The sequence below is a fragment of the Pteropus alecto genome, unplaced genomic scaffold, assembly GCF_000325575.1.
Source record: "Pteropus alecto unplaced genomic scaffold, ASM32557v1 scaffold359, whole genome shotgun sequence".
NCBI lineage: Eukaryota > Metazoa > Chordata > Mammalia > Chiroptera > Pteropodidae > Pteropus > Pteropus alecto.
Genome location: NW_006443119.1, coordinates 4,190,600 through 4,206,032, shown reverse-complemented (window position 1 = coordinate 4,206,032; position 15,433 = coordinate 4,190,600). Strand labels below are relative to the sequence as shown.

At 37.3% G+C, this 15,433-nt stretch overlaps 1 protein-coding gene across 1 annotated transcript in view; it reads right to left on the bottom strand.

Moving 5' to 3' along the window:
• The window catches only part of LOC102894700 (olfactory receptor 10J3), a 168,586-nt gene that overhangs the window by 128,367 nt on the left and 24,786 nt on the right, over positions 1-15,433 (bottom strand).

Sequence of the window (15,433 nt, the reverse complement as noted above, 5' to 3'; positions counted from 1 at the left end):
ATATATTCTTCATTTCTGACAGGTTCCCTTTTATAATATCCATTTCCATTTTTACATCTTTTATCTCTGTTAAAGTTCTCACTGAATCCATCTACAGTTCACATAAGTTCATTGAGCTTCTTTATAACCAGTATTTTTAACTCTGCATCTGTTAGATTGCTCAACTTCATTATTCCTGCATCTCTGTTCTGTTCTCCTATGTGGTTTCTGCTTCTTTGTCTTCCCATTTGGCTGCCTTTCTGTGTCTATTTCTATGTACTAAGCAAAGCTTCTATGTCCCCCGGTCTTATTAGCACAGCTTTGTGTAGTAGATGTCTGGTGGCACAGTCCTCAGAGGGGTTCAGCTACGGGCCAAGTTTAGCACCAGGCTGTTCCCCTCCAGAGCCACCTGTTAAGATTTAGCAAGCAATCCACAGATACTGTGCTTATAGTTGCCTCAATAAACCACACCAGAAACCAAGGACAGCTGCCACCAGTGAAAGTCTAGATGCTGCTCAATGAGGAGCACCAGACTCTTAGAGGACACAACTGGATGTGGCTTGGGTGGGGCCATGAGTTGGGAGAGGCAGAGTTTCAGGGAATCCTCTGGGTGGAGCAACCTCTGTTATCCAGTTCAATGATGTCTCTGCTATGGTGTCCCTGTATCTGTACAGGAGGGAGGGCTCAAAGTGGAATAATGGATACCTCTAGCACTTCTGCCTGGGAGAGAGCCTCACCCTGACTCTGTGTCCCCCGTAAGTTCTTAATGCCCCCTGTGCAGCCAAACTTGCTCTGGTCTCTCACAGACACAGCCCCTTTAAAAAGTGTCTGCAGCTGCTGGCTGGCACAGCTTCTGTCCCATTCAGCCGCTGGGGACCAGGCAGCCTTGTATCTTCGCCCCATCCTAACTTTTATTTTTGCAGGCTGATTAATTATTGCTCTCCCTAGTTGTAATGCTTCTGTTCACCTAGATCCCAGGCAACTTTACTTGCCATTTATTCCATGTCTCCGTCACAACTTTGATTTGATAGGAAGAGGGATGAACAAAGCCTCTACCATCTATGCCATTTTTTCCTGTCTCCTAGGGTTATGTCTTGATGTATTGTTCCTTTTATCATTATGTAATGCCCTTCTTTGTCTCTCATTATAACCTTTGTTTTAAAGTCTATTTTGTCTAAGTATTGCTACCTCAGCTTTTTATTTTCATTTCCATGTGCCTGAAATATCTTTTACCATCCTTTTACTTTCAGTCTTTGAGTGTCAGTTGATCTGAAGTGGATCTCTCGTACACAGCATATGAATGAGTCTTGTTTTCTTATCCATTCCGCAATCATATGTATTTTGATTGGAGCATTTAATCCATTTACATTTAAAGTGAGTATTGATAGATACATAGTTATTGCCATTTTATTATTATTATTAATATTATTTATTATTATCATTAATTTTTTTCTCTTCTTGTTTACAGAAGTCTTTTTCTCTATCTGGGAAGCTCTTTATCTCACCTTCCATTTTAATTGAAAGCTTTGCTGGATAGAATATTCATAGTTGTAGATTCTTGTTTTTATAACTTTGAATATTTCTTGCCAGTTCCATCTGGTTTGCAAAATTTCTGTTGAAAAATCAGCAGACATTCTTATGGGGGGTACCCTTGTAAGAAACGAACTTCCATTCTTCTGCTGCTTTTAGGATTCTTTGTCTTTGAACTTTGGCATTTTAATTATGATGTGTCTTGGTGTGGGTCTGTTTAAATTCCTGTTGTTTGGGACTCTTTGTGCTTCCTGGACTTGTATGTCTAATTCCTTTGCCAGATTAGGGAAGTTTTCTGTCATTATTTCTTCAAATAGAATCTCAATTCCTTGCTCTCTCTTTTCTCCTTCTGGTATTCCTATGATGCGGATATTGTTAAATTTCGTCTTGTCCCAGAAGTCTCTCAAACTATCCTCATGTTTTAAAATATTTTTTCTTTTTTTTATATTTTATATTATTTTTTTACATTTTTAGCTAATTTTTTAAGTTTATTGGTGTAACATTAGTTAATACAATTATATAATTCCAGTCTAGAGACTCATGTCCATGAGTCTCTGTTTGTTTATCCTGTTCATTTATTGGTTTTAGTTTATATCCCACATGTAAGCGATATCATGTGATTTTCATCTTTTTCTGCCTGGCTTATTTCCCGTAGCATGATTATCTCAAGGTACATCCATGTTGTCAAAAATTTCAATATTTCATCTTTTCTTATGGCTGAGTAATATTCTATTGTATGTATGTACCACAGCTTATTTAGCCAATCATCTGTCATAGGACACTTCAGTTGCTTCCATGTCCTGGCCACCATGAATAATGCCGCTATGAACATCGGTGTACAAATATCTTTTCGGATATGGGATTTCAAGTCTTTGAGGAAAATACTCAGTAAAGAGATTGCTGGATCATATGGTAGATCAATTCTTAGATTTTTGAGGAACCTCTATATTGTTTTCCATAGTGGCTGTACTAATTTGCAGTCCTACCAGCAGTATATGAGGGTTTCTTTTTCTGCGTATTTTCTCCAATATTTGTTATTACTTTTCCTGTTGATTATACCTATTCTAACGGATGTGAGATGGTATCTCACTGTTTTGATCTGCATTTCCCTAATAGCTAGTGATGTTGAGCATCGTTTCAAATATTTGTTGGCCATTTGCATGTCCTCTAGGGAGAAGTATCTGTTCAGGTCCTCTGCCTATTTTATGATTGGATCATTTGTTATTTTTGTTGTTATTGAGTTGTATGACTTCTTTGTATATTTTGGATATTAGGCCTTTATTGGAGGCATGGCTTGCAAATATATTTTCCCATTCGGATGGTTGTCTCTTTACCTTGTTGACGGTTTCTTTTGCTGAGCAGAAGTTTTCTGGTTTGATGTAGTCCCGTTCATTTACTTTAGCACTTATTTCCTTTGCTTTTGAAGTCAAATTCATAAAATCCTCTTAAGTCCAGGGTCCTTGTGTTTAGTTCCTATGTTTTCTTTTATCCATTTTATTGTTTCGGGTCTTTTATTCAGGTCCTTAATCATTTTGAGTTAATTTCAGTGTGTGGTGATAGACAACAGTCTAGTTTCATTCTTTTGCAGGTGGCCTTCCACTTTTCCTAGCACCATTTATTGAAGAGACTTTCCTTTCTCCAATGTCTGTTTTTGGCTTTTTTGTCGAAAATTATTTGCTCATATAAATATGGGTTTCCTTCTGGACTCTCAATTCTGTTCCATTAGTCTATGTGTCTGTTTTGCTGCCAATACCATGCCGTTTTTATTACTGTAGTATAAGCTGAAGTTGGGCAGAGTGATGCCTCCAGCCTCATTATTTTTCCCAAGATGGCTTTTGCAATTCGGGGTCTTTTGTGCTTCCATACACATCTGATGATTTTTTTGTTCTATTTCTTTAAAAATTGCCAATGGGATTTTGATGGAGATTGCATTAAATCTGTATACCGTTTTAGGTAATATGGTCATTTTAACTATGTTGATTCTTCCAATTCAAGAACATGAAATACCTTCCCATTTCTTTGTATTTTCTTCAATTTCTTTTGATAGGGTCTTGTAGTTTTCATTATACAGGTCCTTCACATGTTTCCTTAAATTTACACCAAGGTATTTTATTCTTTTTGGTGCAATTGCCAAAGGAATTATTTTTTCACTTCTTTTTCTGACATTTTATTTTTAGAGTATAAAATGCTATGGATTTTTGAATGTTGATTTAGTATCCAGAAACTTTACTGTATTTGCTTGTTTCTAGTAGTGTTCTTGTGGCGTCTTTAGGGTTTTCTACATAGAGAATCATGTCATAAGCAAATAGTGACAGTTCGAATTCTTCGTTTTCCACTTGGAATCCTTTTATATCTTTCTCTTGTCTGATTTACTTCGCTATGACCTCCAATGTTATATTAAATAAGAGTGGTGATAGTGGACAGCCTTGCCTTGTTTCTGATCTTAGAGGGAAGGTTTTTAGTTTTTCACCATTAAGTATAATGTTGGCTGAGGGTATGTCATAGATGGCCTTTATTATGTTAAGATACTTTCCTTCTATACTGACCTTTTAAGTGTTTTTATCACAAATAGATGCTCTATCTTGTCGAAGATTTTTTCTGCTTTTATTGATATGATCATATGATTCTATTTTTTAATTGGTTTATGTTGTGTATCACATTAATCGATTTGCATGTGATGAACCATCCCTGTGCTTCTGGGATGAAGCCCACTTAATCATGGTATATAATCTTTTTAATATGTTTCTGTATTCAGTTTGCTAATATCTTATTTAGGATTTTTGCATCTGTGTTAATGAGAGATATTGGTCTGTAGTTTTCTTTTTGTGTGTTATCTTTACCAGGTTTTGGTATCAGAGTAATATTAGCCTCATAAAATGAGTTGGGAAGTATGGCCTCCTCTTCGATTTTTTGGAAGAGTTTGAAGAGAATAGATATCAAATGTTCTTTGAATGTTTGGTAGAATCCACTAGTGAAGCCATCTGGTTCTGGACTTTTACTTTTTGGTAGGTTTTTGATGATTGCTTCAATTTTCATACTGCTGATCTGTCCATTTAGATTTTCTCGTTCTTCTTGATTCTGTCTAGGAAGATTGTATTTTATTATGTACTGTTCGATTACTTCTAGGTTATTAAATTTGGTGTTATATATTTTTCATTGTATTCTTCCATGATTCTCTGTATTTCTGTGATGTCAGTCGTAATTTCCCCTCTTTCATCCCTGATTTTCTTTATTTGGGTCTTTTCTCTGTTTTTCATTTTTTTATTTTTTTATTTTTTCGTGAGTCTAGACAGGGGTTTGTCAATTTTATTAATCTTCTCAAAGAACCAGCTCTTTGTTGCATTTATTTTTCTATTGATTTTTTGTTTTCCATTTCATTTATTTCTGCTCTAATTTTGATTATTTGTTTCCTTCTGCTAACTTTAGACTTGTTTTTTTTTTTTTCATTTGTTCTTCCTTTCTAGTTTTTTAAGATGAAGCTTTAGGTTTGTTAATTGAGCTCATTCTTGTTTTTGGAGATAAGCCTGTAAGATACGAACTGTCCTCTTATGACAGCTTTTGCCATGTCCCAAATGTTTTGATATGTTGTACTATCATTATCATTCATTTCTATGTATCTCTTGATCACTCTTTTTATTTCTTCTCTGACCCAGTTATTCTTCAGTAGCATGTTGTTTAATCTCCATGTATTTGTGGTTCTTCCCACTTTCCTTTTACACTTGATATCCAGCTTCAAAGCATTGTGATCAGAGTATATGGTTGGTATAATATCGATCCTCTTATATTTGTTGAAGCTATCTCTGTGTCCCAGTATGTGGTCAATCCTTGAGAATGTTCCATATAGAGAAGAATTTATAAGCAGCTGTTTGGGGATGAAAGGCTCTGTAAATGTCAATTATGTCCAGTTTAACATTCTTAAATGTGCCATTTAAGGATGTTATTTTGTTATTGATTTTCTGTTTGGATGATCTATCCATACCCGATAGTGGAGTATTTAGGTCCCCTACTACTATAGTGTTTTGGTTTGTTTCTCCCTTTTGTTCTGTTAGTAATTGCTTTACATATTTCAGGACTCCTTGATTGGGATCATAGATATTAATAAGTATTATATCTTCTTGGTGCATGATTCCCTGCAATCTTATAAGTGTCCCTCAGTATCTTTCTTTACTTTTTCTATTTTGAAATCTGTTTCATCTGATATTAGTATTGCTAGTCCCACTTTTCTCTTAATGCCATTTGCTTGAAATATCATTTTCCACCTTTTCACTTTGAGTCTATATTTGTCTTTGGAACTGAGATGTGTCTCCTGGGGGCAGTGTATGGTTGGGTTTTGTTTTTTGATCCGTTCTGCAACTCTGTGCCTTTTTATTTGTGAGTTCAGTCCATTTACATTAAGGGTGATTATTGAAATATGGGGTCTTCTTATAGCCATTTTATCTTTTGCTTTCTGGTAGCTCGGTGTTTCTTTCCATTGCTTCCTTGTTCTTTGGTTCCTTTTTTTTTTTTTTTTCCTGGTCCGATTTTGTGGGTTTTCTTTCTGGTCCTTCTTGTTTTATGTTATACACTTCAGTCTGAATCTTTGGCGTGTGGTTACCATTATGAATATATAGAAGATTATATATATATTAGTCCATTTTCTTCTGTGTGTGCTTCATCCTCATTCCCCTTTGTGAATTTGGATCTTTAATCCTCCCCCTTTCAGTCATTGTTATCTCAATTTGTTCTTGTGTATGCTGAACATTCATTGCTATCTTGGTATAGCAATTCTCTTATTATTATTTAAGCTATAATGCCCTATTTTCAGTAAGAGTTGCATTCCTCTGCTTCTCTTTGCCTGATAGTCACTTTACTCCTAATTATGTTTTTATGTTAGGGTTTTTTTTTTTTTCATTTTGTTTTAGGTGAACTGAACCCTTTCAGTATTTCCTGTAGTGCAGGCCTTGTTGTGGAGAATTCCCTTAATTTTTGTATGTCTTGAAAGGTCTTCATTTCTCCTTCATACGTAAAGGAGAGCTTAGCTGGATACATGATTCTAGGCTGGTAGTGCCTTTCACTTAATAGTTTAAATATTTGATTCCATTCTTTCTGACTTGTAAGGTTTGTGCTGAGAATTCCGAGGATAATCTAATAGGTTTGCCTTTACAAGTTACCCTTTTCTTCTCCCTGGCTACCCTGAGAATTCTGTCTTTGTCGTTGATTTTCAAATATTTTAATACAATGTGTCTCAGTGAAGGCCTTTTGGGTTAAGGCATTCTTGAGTGTTCTGTTGACTTCTTGAATTCCAAGCTCCAATTCATTCTTTAGATTTGGGAAATTCTTGTCCACTATTTGTCTGAAAATGCTTTCTAGACCTGCTCCTTTTCCTCGCCTACAATAATGTCCATTATTCTTGTTTCCTCTCCTGATGGTATTAGCTAGTTCTTGTATTTTTCTTTCACTATTTTTCATTCTTCGGTTTCTCTCTTCTTCCTTCTGATTTATTTCTAGATTCTGTCTTCAATATTACTGATCTTTTCCTCCATTTGGTCAACTCTATTTCCCAAGCTTGCTATTTCATTTTTCAACTTTTGGAGTGTGTTTTTTATCTCTAGAATATTTGTTCTGTTCTTTATGAAGGTTTCAATGTCCTTACTCTGCTCATCTAGTTGTTTTTTCAATTCCTGAAGTTGTTGATATGATCGTTTCGGAACTAACTGAGTTTTTTCAGAAGTATCATCTTTAGTTCTCTGTCATTTAAGTCGCCTATTTCTGTGTCTGTAAGCTTATTTTATGGAGATTTTCTCTTTCTTTCTGAGATGCCTTGTCAGCTTGGTTGTTCATAGTGTTTAATGGACTATTTCTCTTCCTGGGCATTAATGGAAATATATTCTGCTTTTTTTTCCAGAAAGATTTATTATATAAAAGTGTCTCTTTAGCCTGTTGCAAAGAAGGCAGTTTTCTTTTGGTTTCCAGTAGGTGGCATCTAAGCCTCTTGGATCCCTGTTTTATATAAAGCCTTAACAATGCGTTTTTATTTTCTCATAGATATTTAATCATGCTCGCTATCCTCAGTTTCAGTCCCTGTCAGTAAGTTTTGGTAGTGTTTGCTCAAATTCCCCTGGGGCTCCGTGGTGATCAGTCTCAGAGGGTATGGGGGGAGGGATTCTCTGGGTTGGGTGATGGGCTGTGGCTCAGCCTAGGTTTTGCAATCGTGGTCAATAAAAATCAACCGCTATTTTTCTGCCATCCAGTTTCTCTGCTTTCTGCCCTGATGACTGGGCCCTGCCGTGGAACTCAACACTCCCAGGCAGAGCTGTTCAGAGAAGTCACCACAGCTCTTCTCCTCTCCCTTCTTCCTACAGGTAGCTCCAGCGGCTGCAAGAGGCAGCTTCTTTATTTCTCCCAGTCCACCACCCCACACTCAGGGTTCTGACTTGCGGTAGCTATTATGTGCAGATTCCATGCAGAGACATGCTGGTGTGCAGTTTGGATGTTTTTTGTTGAGTTTTAGATGTTCAGCTATATGTTGTTTCAAGGGGAGAGATCTGGGGATGTCTCTCACTTCACCACGTTTCTGAAAAAAATTATGTTTTTTTTCTTTTTGATGCTCTGATTGGCTGGTTTCTGCTACCTTGTCTTCAAGTTTGCTGATTCAATCTTCTGCTTCGTCCAATCTACTGTTGAATTGTTCTAGTGTATTCTTCATTTTGGTTAATATATGCTTCATTTCTGCCTGGTTCTTTTTTTATGGTTTCTATGTATTTTTTATGCTTACTATCTCTCTTTGGAGGTTCTCATTGAGCTCATCCATTTCCCCCTAAGTTCACTGAGCATCTTTATAACCATTATGTTGAACTCTATCTCTAGTAGGTTGCTTGCCTCTACTTCAATTAGCTTATTTTCTGGAGTTTTCTCCTTTTGTTTCATTTATGGCATGTTTATTTGTTTTCTCATTTTATTAGCCTCTCTGTGTGTGTTTCTATGTGTTAAGATGATTTGTTTCATCTCTTAGCCTTGGCCAAATGGCCTTACGTAGAAGGAGTCCTATGCTGCACAGTGGCATACTCTCCCTGATCATCTGTGCCAGGGGCTCTGAATGTGATCTCTTTATGTGTTGTGTGTGATTTTCTGTTGTAGCTAAGACTTTATTGGTGTTATTGCATCAGTGGATGGGATTAATACTCAGGCTGACTAACTGTGGGAATTGGCTACACTCACAGGGTATGAGTTACTATGTGAGGGCTGATCCCACTGAGTGAGATTTGCCCTAGCAAGCTTGTGTACTTGTTGAGACCATCCTTTGTGTGTACTGCTTATAGAGCTAGTCAAATGTTTCTCTATTGTAGTCTAGTGCCAACTTCAGTGTGTGTTGGTTTTGTAGCTTCTTGGTAGGAAACCCCCAGTATGCCAAGGTCAGCCACTGCCTTTGTTTGCACAGAGCTATCTGATAGGAACTACAAAGCGATCCACAGATGATTGCTTCCTATGCTGGATATATGGGTAAGTGAAAGAGACTACTCTGTAGGCCATAGTTTGGTTACCCCCTATACTGAGCCTGTGGCAGTTTAGCAGGAAGACTAATGTTCCTTTAGGCCTGAGACTGCCTGTCAATTGCCTGTAAGACTCTGGAACTGGAAGAGCCTCTGGGTGATCTGTGTGTTGGGTGGTATAGAGAACTCAGGGGTCATCTGGATCTATTGAGCAGATTTCTCCCTGCCACTGCAGTTTACATGCCAGCACTGTTTCTGTGGCTCTATGTATGAGTTTCAGATTGTAGCAAGGCCAACCACTGCCCACCTTGGGCAAGCAAACACCTGAGTTCTGTTCAAGAATTACTGAAGCTTGTGGGCATGAGTTTGTGGCCCACCACCAAAAGCTTCTCTCAGATGAATGGGCTTTGCGTGGGCAGCATGAACTGAGTGCTGTTGTTTGTTTTTGGATTCGTGACCCAAGGAAAGCACAGGATGGGACTGGGTTGCCTGGGAGCAGGCTTGTCACAGGTAATTTTTGGGTTAGGTGAAGTAATAGGCATGCAACTATCAGGCCTATACAGCATCAGATTTGCTTCTAGCTCTGGGACCGTGGGCTCCCACAAAGTCCATTTTGCTGTAAGACTTACTACCATCTGGGATGGGACCACAAACTCCTGCGATCTGCCCAACTGATATTGTACATTGTGCTGGCAGCAGTGTGTCCCGACCCGCAGGACCTAGTTATTGCGTAGAACCCGAGGAGGACCGTACCTTGAAGAAAACATGGGCGGGAGAAAAGAATGGAGGCAAGACAGTATTCTGATCAAGCCTCAAAATTTTATTCAGCAGCAAGAGTATTTATACAGGGCTAACAAAGGGGGGCAGGGCTAGCTGGGCGGGAGAGTATCTGTCACAGGCGCATTGGTTCTTAGCTGGTGGGGTGAGGAGTGGTAAGGGTTAGAGGGAGTGGGAGTGAAGGAGGGAACTGTAACTCTGGGCTGGGCTGACTGCTAGGGGGCTAACAAGATGCAGGATGCAGATAAGGCCTCGCCTAGTCACAAGATTCTTTGTTCTTAGTTTTTGGCTCCCAACAGCAGTGATCTTCCTATCACTGTATTCTCTGTAATTTGCTCATTTGGCTCCCAACAGCAGTGATCTTCCTATCACTGTATTCTCTGTAATTTGCTCATTTTGCTAGCCAAGGTCCTTTGACTGCACAGAATTCGTAACCCCAGCTAGGGGCAGAGCAGAGGCAGGGCAGGGGCAGCTGTTTGTCAGCATGTTGTGGGCTTTTTGTCTGCCCACACTGTTTTTCTCAAAAGGCGCTCACTTTGCTAGCCGATGTCTGTTGCCTGTACAGAATGCACAACCCCAGAGAAGGGCAGGGTCAGAGCAACCACCTGTCAATGGGCTGTGGGCACTTTGTGAAGTGGGAACTCAGGGAGACAAGGGCCATCAGCCTCAGTTTTGCTGTGATTTTTGTGCCTGTGCATTTTTGCTGTAGTCACAAATCACAGTAAGACCAGCTGCCATTTGGGGTGGTCCTACAGACCCCTGAGATCTCCCCATATGATATTACAGCTCTTGCAAGCAGCTGAGGTCTGCCTGCAACTGATTTCCCTGCAATGTATGCACTGTGATAGCCAAAGTTTGTTGCCCGCATGGAATGCGAGACCCAGGGAAGGGGCAGGTGGGTAGCGGTTGTCTGTCAATGAGCTATCTAAGGCAATGTGTGGATTGGGTGAGGTGGGATCTCAGGGAGACAATGGCTATCAGGCCAGCACAGCCTCAGTCTTGCTGCAACTTCAGTGATTGCTCACTCATTCCCATAAAAGTCACAGATCACAGCAAGACCAGCTGCTGTCTGGGACTGGCCCACAGATCTCCAGGATCTACCTAACTTCATGCTGGCAGCAGTGATCTGCCTAAAACCGCCTGAAATTCTAGCTGCCTGCAGCAAATGTTTGGCCCTGGAAAGGGGCAGAGTGGTGCAGCCCGCCTCAAGAAGCCTCCCTGGGCAATCTGAAGGTTGAATAGTGTGGACTGATCTCCTCTGGTCTGTAGATTGCCCTGTAGGGGGGCCCCGACTAAGGCTCAATGGCAGCTGCCTGTCAAGCCCTCATTCAGGTGTGAGATAATGCAATTTTCCCCCGTATGAATTTTGTACAAGCCTCTGACCCCGCCACCAGTGCCCAGGTGTGTGTCTGTGGGTAATAAAGGGGCATCTGAGATTTCTTTTTCCATCTATCTCACCCACACAGCCAAAATCCCCTCTGATTTTTACAGTCAAATTTTTTGGAAACTTCTCTTCCCTGGGCTGGGACCCTGGGCTGGGGAGCCCCTAAACGGGGCTAGGGCCCCTCTCTCCTTCAGGAAGGCCTCTGCAGCCTCATTCTCCATCCTGGTGTTTCTCTGCCTGATTTGCAACTTTGCCCCTGCCCTTGCTGGCCTAAGTGTGGCTCCTTTATATTATCGACATATGTGTTATAATCAGCTGGACTTCAGGTGATTCTCTGCATTGATTATTTTATAATTTGATTGTAACTCTAATGTGGACCTGAGAGAAGGTAAACCCAGCTTTTACTTAGTCCACCATCTTTTCCCCAACTCCGTTTTTTCCTCTTCTTAACATTAGAGTTCCTTTCATTACTGACATAATAATCTGTAATTTTGGTGAAAATTTGGAATGTATTTCAAGTAGATTCCTAGGAAATGTTTTAAAGCTCTCAAAATTCAACAATAATAAAACAAGCAATCTTATATAAAATGGGCAAAAATAACTCTATACCATGGAGTATTACTCAGCAATAAAAAGATGAGCAATTAATACATGCGACAACTTTGCTGGATCTACTTACATTGAGTTTAATTGTTCATCTTCATCTAATATTTTAAGATAAAAGATAGATGACTGACTTCACCCCCATTCTTCTAACCTTATATAAAAATATAATGCTATTATTTCTCCCTAAGCACTGCTTTAGTTACATCACACATTTTGATGTTTTGTTTTCATTTTCATTCGATTGAAAATATGTTCCAGTTTTCCTTGGGCCATTGAGTATTTAGGAGTATGGTGTTAAATTTCTAAATTTGCAGATATTTTCCAAATATATTTCTGTTATTTATTTCTAATTTGATTCCACTGTGGTATATGAAAATAGTCTGTGTTATTTTAATTCATTTAAATGTAGTCAGACTTGTTTTAAACCCCAGCAAATGGTCTACCTTTGTAGATGTCTTATGAACATTTGAAAAAAAATGTGTAATATATTGTTTTTTAGATGAAATGTTCTGTTTATAGATGAAATGTTCAATAAATGGCAATTAGGTCAAGCAAGTTGAAACTATCAGTCTTCTTTTTTAAATTCTTCAGTATATTACTTGTTTCTTCCATATTTCTTCTATATCATCTTTTTCTTTTATGTTTGTGCTGATACTATATCCACTTGTGACATCAATTATTGAGAAAGAAGTGTTGAAAAATTCAAATAGAATTGTAAATTTGTCTATTTTTCCTTTCAGTTATGTCGATTTCTATTTCATTTATTTTGAATTTTGATATTAGGTGCATAGACATTTAAGATTATTATGTCTTCTTAATAAATCGACCCTTTTATCATTTTGAACTGTCCCTGTTTATGGTATATTTCTTATCCTGAAGTCTACTTTTCCTAATAATTTATCCTATGACGCCTATAACGCTTAGTGTTTATATGGCATATAATTTCTGTTTACTTTTAATATATTTGGTATTTATATTTAAAATGCATCTCATATAAACATCACATAACAAGTCATGTTTTCTTATCCATGTTTACAAATTCTGTCTTCTAATGGAAATGCTTAGTTCATTTATATTAAATTGGTTGTTTTTATGATTTAGAGCCTCCCACGTGGTTATTCATTTTCTATTTGTTTTATGTTTGTTGTTCTTTTGTTTCTCCTTTCCTACTTTATTTTGCAGTAATTATTCATTTTTATTATTCCATTGGATCTATAATACTGACTTTTTATCTCCTCCTTTCTCCTCTCTCCTTCTCCTTCTCCTCCTCCTTCTCTTTCTTCTTATTCTTCTTAAATGTTGCCCTAAGGTTTATAATATGGATGTTTAAGTTACCAAAGTCTGCTCTGAATTCACATTATATAATTTTTACTTAAAATACAGGAAAACTGAACAATATAATTTCACTTACTCCTTCTTCTTTTACATACTTCTTGTAATTCATTTTACTTCTACATGTGTTATAAACCCCATAATACATGGTTTTACATTAGCTTTATACAACTGGTTATCTTTTTATAAAAAAGATAATGAATAGAAAAAATAATATTGAAAAAGTTGTTGGCAAACTCACATTTACAATTTCAAAAGCTTACAACAGAGCTAGAATAATCAAAACTGTGAGTGACAAGGAAGCAATGGAAAGACCAAGCTACCAGAAAGCAAAAGATAAAATGGCTATAAGAAGACCTCATATTTCAATAATCACCCTAAATGTAAATGGACTGAACTCACCAATAAAGAAGCACAAAGTTGCAGATTGGATCAAAAAACAAAACCTAACCACACGCTGCCTCTAGGAGACACATCTCAGTTCCAAAGACAAATATAAACTCAAAGTGAAAGGGTGGAAAATGATATTTCAAGCAAATAGCATTCAGAGAAAAGTGGGACTAGCGGTACTAATATAGGACAAAATAGACTTTAAAATAAAAAAGATAAAGAAAGATACTGAGGGATACTTCATAATGATAAAGGGACTCATGCACCAAGAAGACATAACAGTTATTAATATCTATGCTCCCAATCAGGGAGTCCTGAAATATGTAAAGCAATTACTAACAGAACTAAAGGGAAAAACAGACCAAAAAATTATCATAGTAGGGGACCTAAATATCCCACTATGAGATATGGACAGGTCATCCAAACAGAAAATCAATAAGGAAATAACATCCTTAAATGGGTCATTTAAGAATGTTAAATTGGACATAATAGACACAGAGCCTTTCATTCCAAAACAGCTGCTTATACATTCTTCTCTAGTGCACATAGAAATTCTCAAGATTTGATCACATACTGGGACACAAAGATACCTTCAACAAATGTAAGAGGATTAAAATCATACCAATCCTATACTCTGATTATAATGCTTTAAAGCTGGATATCCAGTGTAAAAAGAAAGCGAGAAGAACCACAAATATATGGAAATTAAACAACAGAAGAAATAAAAAGAGAGATCAAGAGATACATAGAAACAAATGATAATGATAGTACAACCTATCAAATATTTGGGATATCACAAAAGCAGTCATATCATTACTGGTCTATCTCCAAAAACAAGAATAAGCCCAATTAAACAACCTAATGCTTCATCTTAAAAAACTAGAAAAAGAGAAACAAACAAAGGCTAAAATCAACAGAAGGAAAGAAATAATCAAAATTAGAGCAGAAATCAATGAAATTGAAAACAAACAAAAAAACAGTAAAAAGTAAATGCAACAAAGAGCTGGTTCTTTGAAAAGGTTAATAAAATAGACAAAAACCTGGCTAGACTCACTAAAGAAAAATTGGAAAGGACACAAATAAAATCAAGGATGAAAGAGGAGAAATTATGACACACCATAGAAATACAAAGGATCATATGAAAATAATATGAAAAAGTATATGACACCAAATTTAATAACCTAGAAGAAATGGGCAGTACTTAGAAAGATGCAACCTTTGTAGATTAAATCAAGAACTGGAAAATCTAAATGGACAGATCAGCGTATGAATATTGACGCAATCATCAAAAACCTACCAAAAAGTAAAAGTCCAAGAGCAGATGGCTTCACTAGTGAATTCTATCAAACATTCAAAAAAGATTTGATACCTATTCTCTTCAAACTCTTCCAAAAAATCGAAGAGGAGGCCATACTTCCCAACTCATTTTATGAGGCCATTTTATTACCCTGATACCAAAACCTGGTAAAGATAACACAAAAAAAGAAAACTACAGACCAATATCTCTCATGAACACATTAATATTCATACACTGGGTTTTGTGGGTTTTCCCTTTTGTCCTTGTTTTATGTTATATACTTCGGTTCTGAATCTTTGGTGGGTAGTTACCATTCCGAATACGTAAAGGATAGTTATATATACCATTGTCTCTTTTCTTCTGTGTGTGCCTTATCTCCATTCCCCTTTCTAAATTTGGATCTTTGAATCCTCCCTTTTTCAGTCATCGTCTCAATTTGTCCTTATGTATGCTGAACATTTGTTACTATCTTGCAATAGCAAATCTCTTATTATTATTTAAGCTTATAATACTCTGTTCTTAGCAAGAGTTGCACTCCTCTGCTTTTATCAGCCTGCTAGTCACTTTAAGCTTAATTATGTATTTTATTTTTGTCATTTTGTTATAGATGAGCGGAACCCTTTCAGTATTTCCTGTAGTGCAGGCCTTGAAGTGGAGAATTCCTTTATT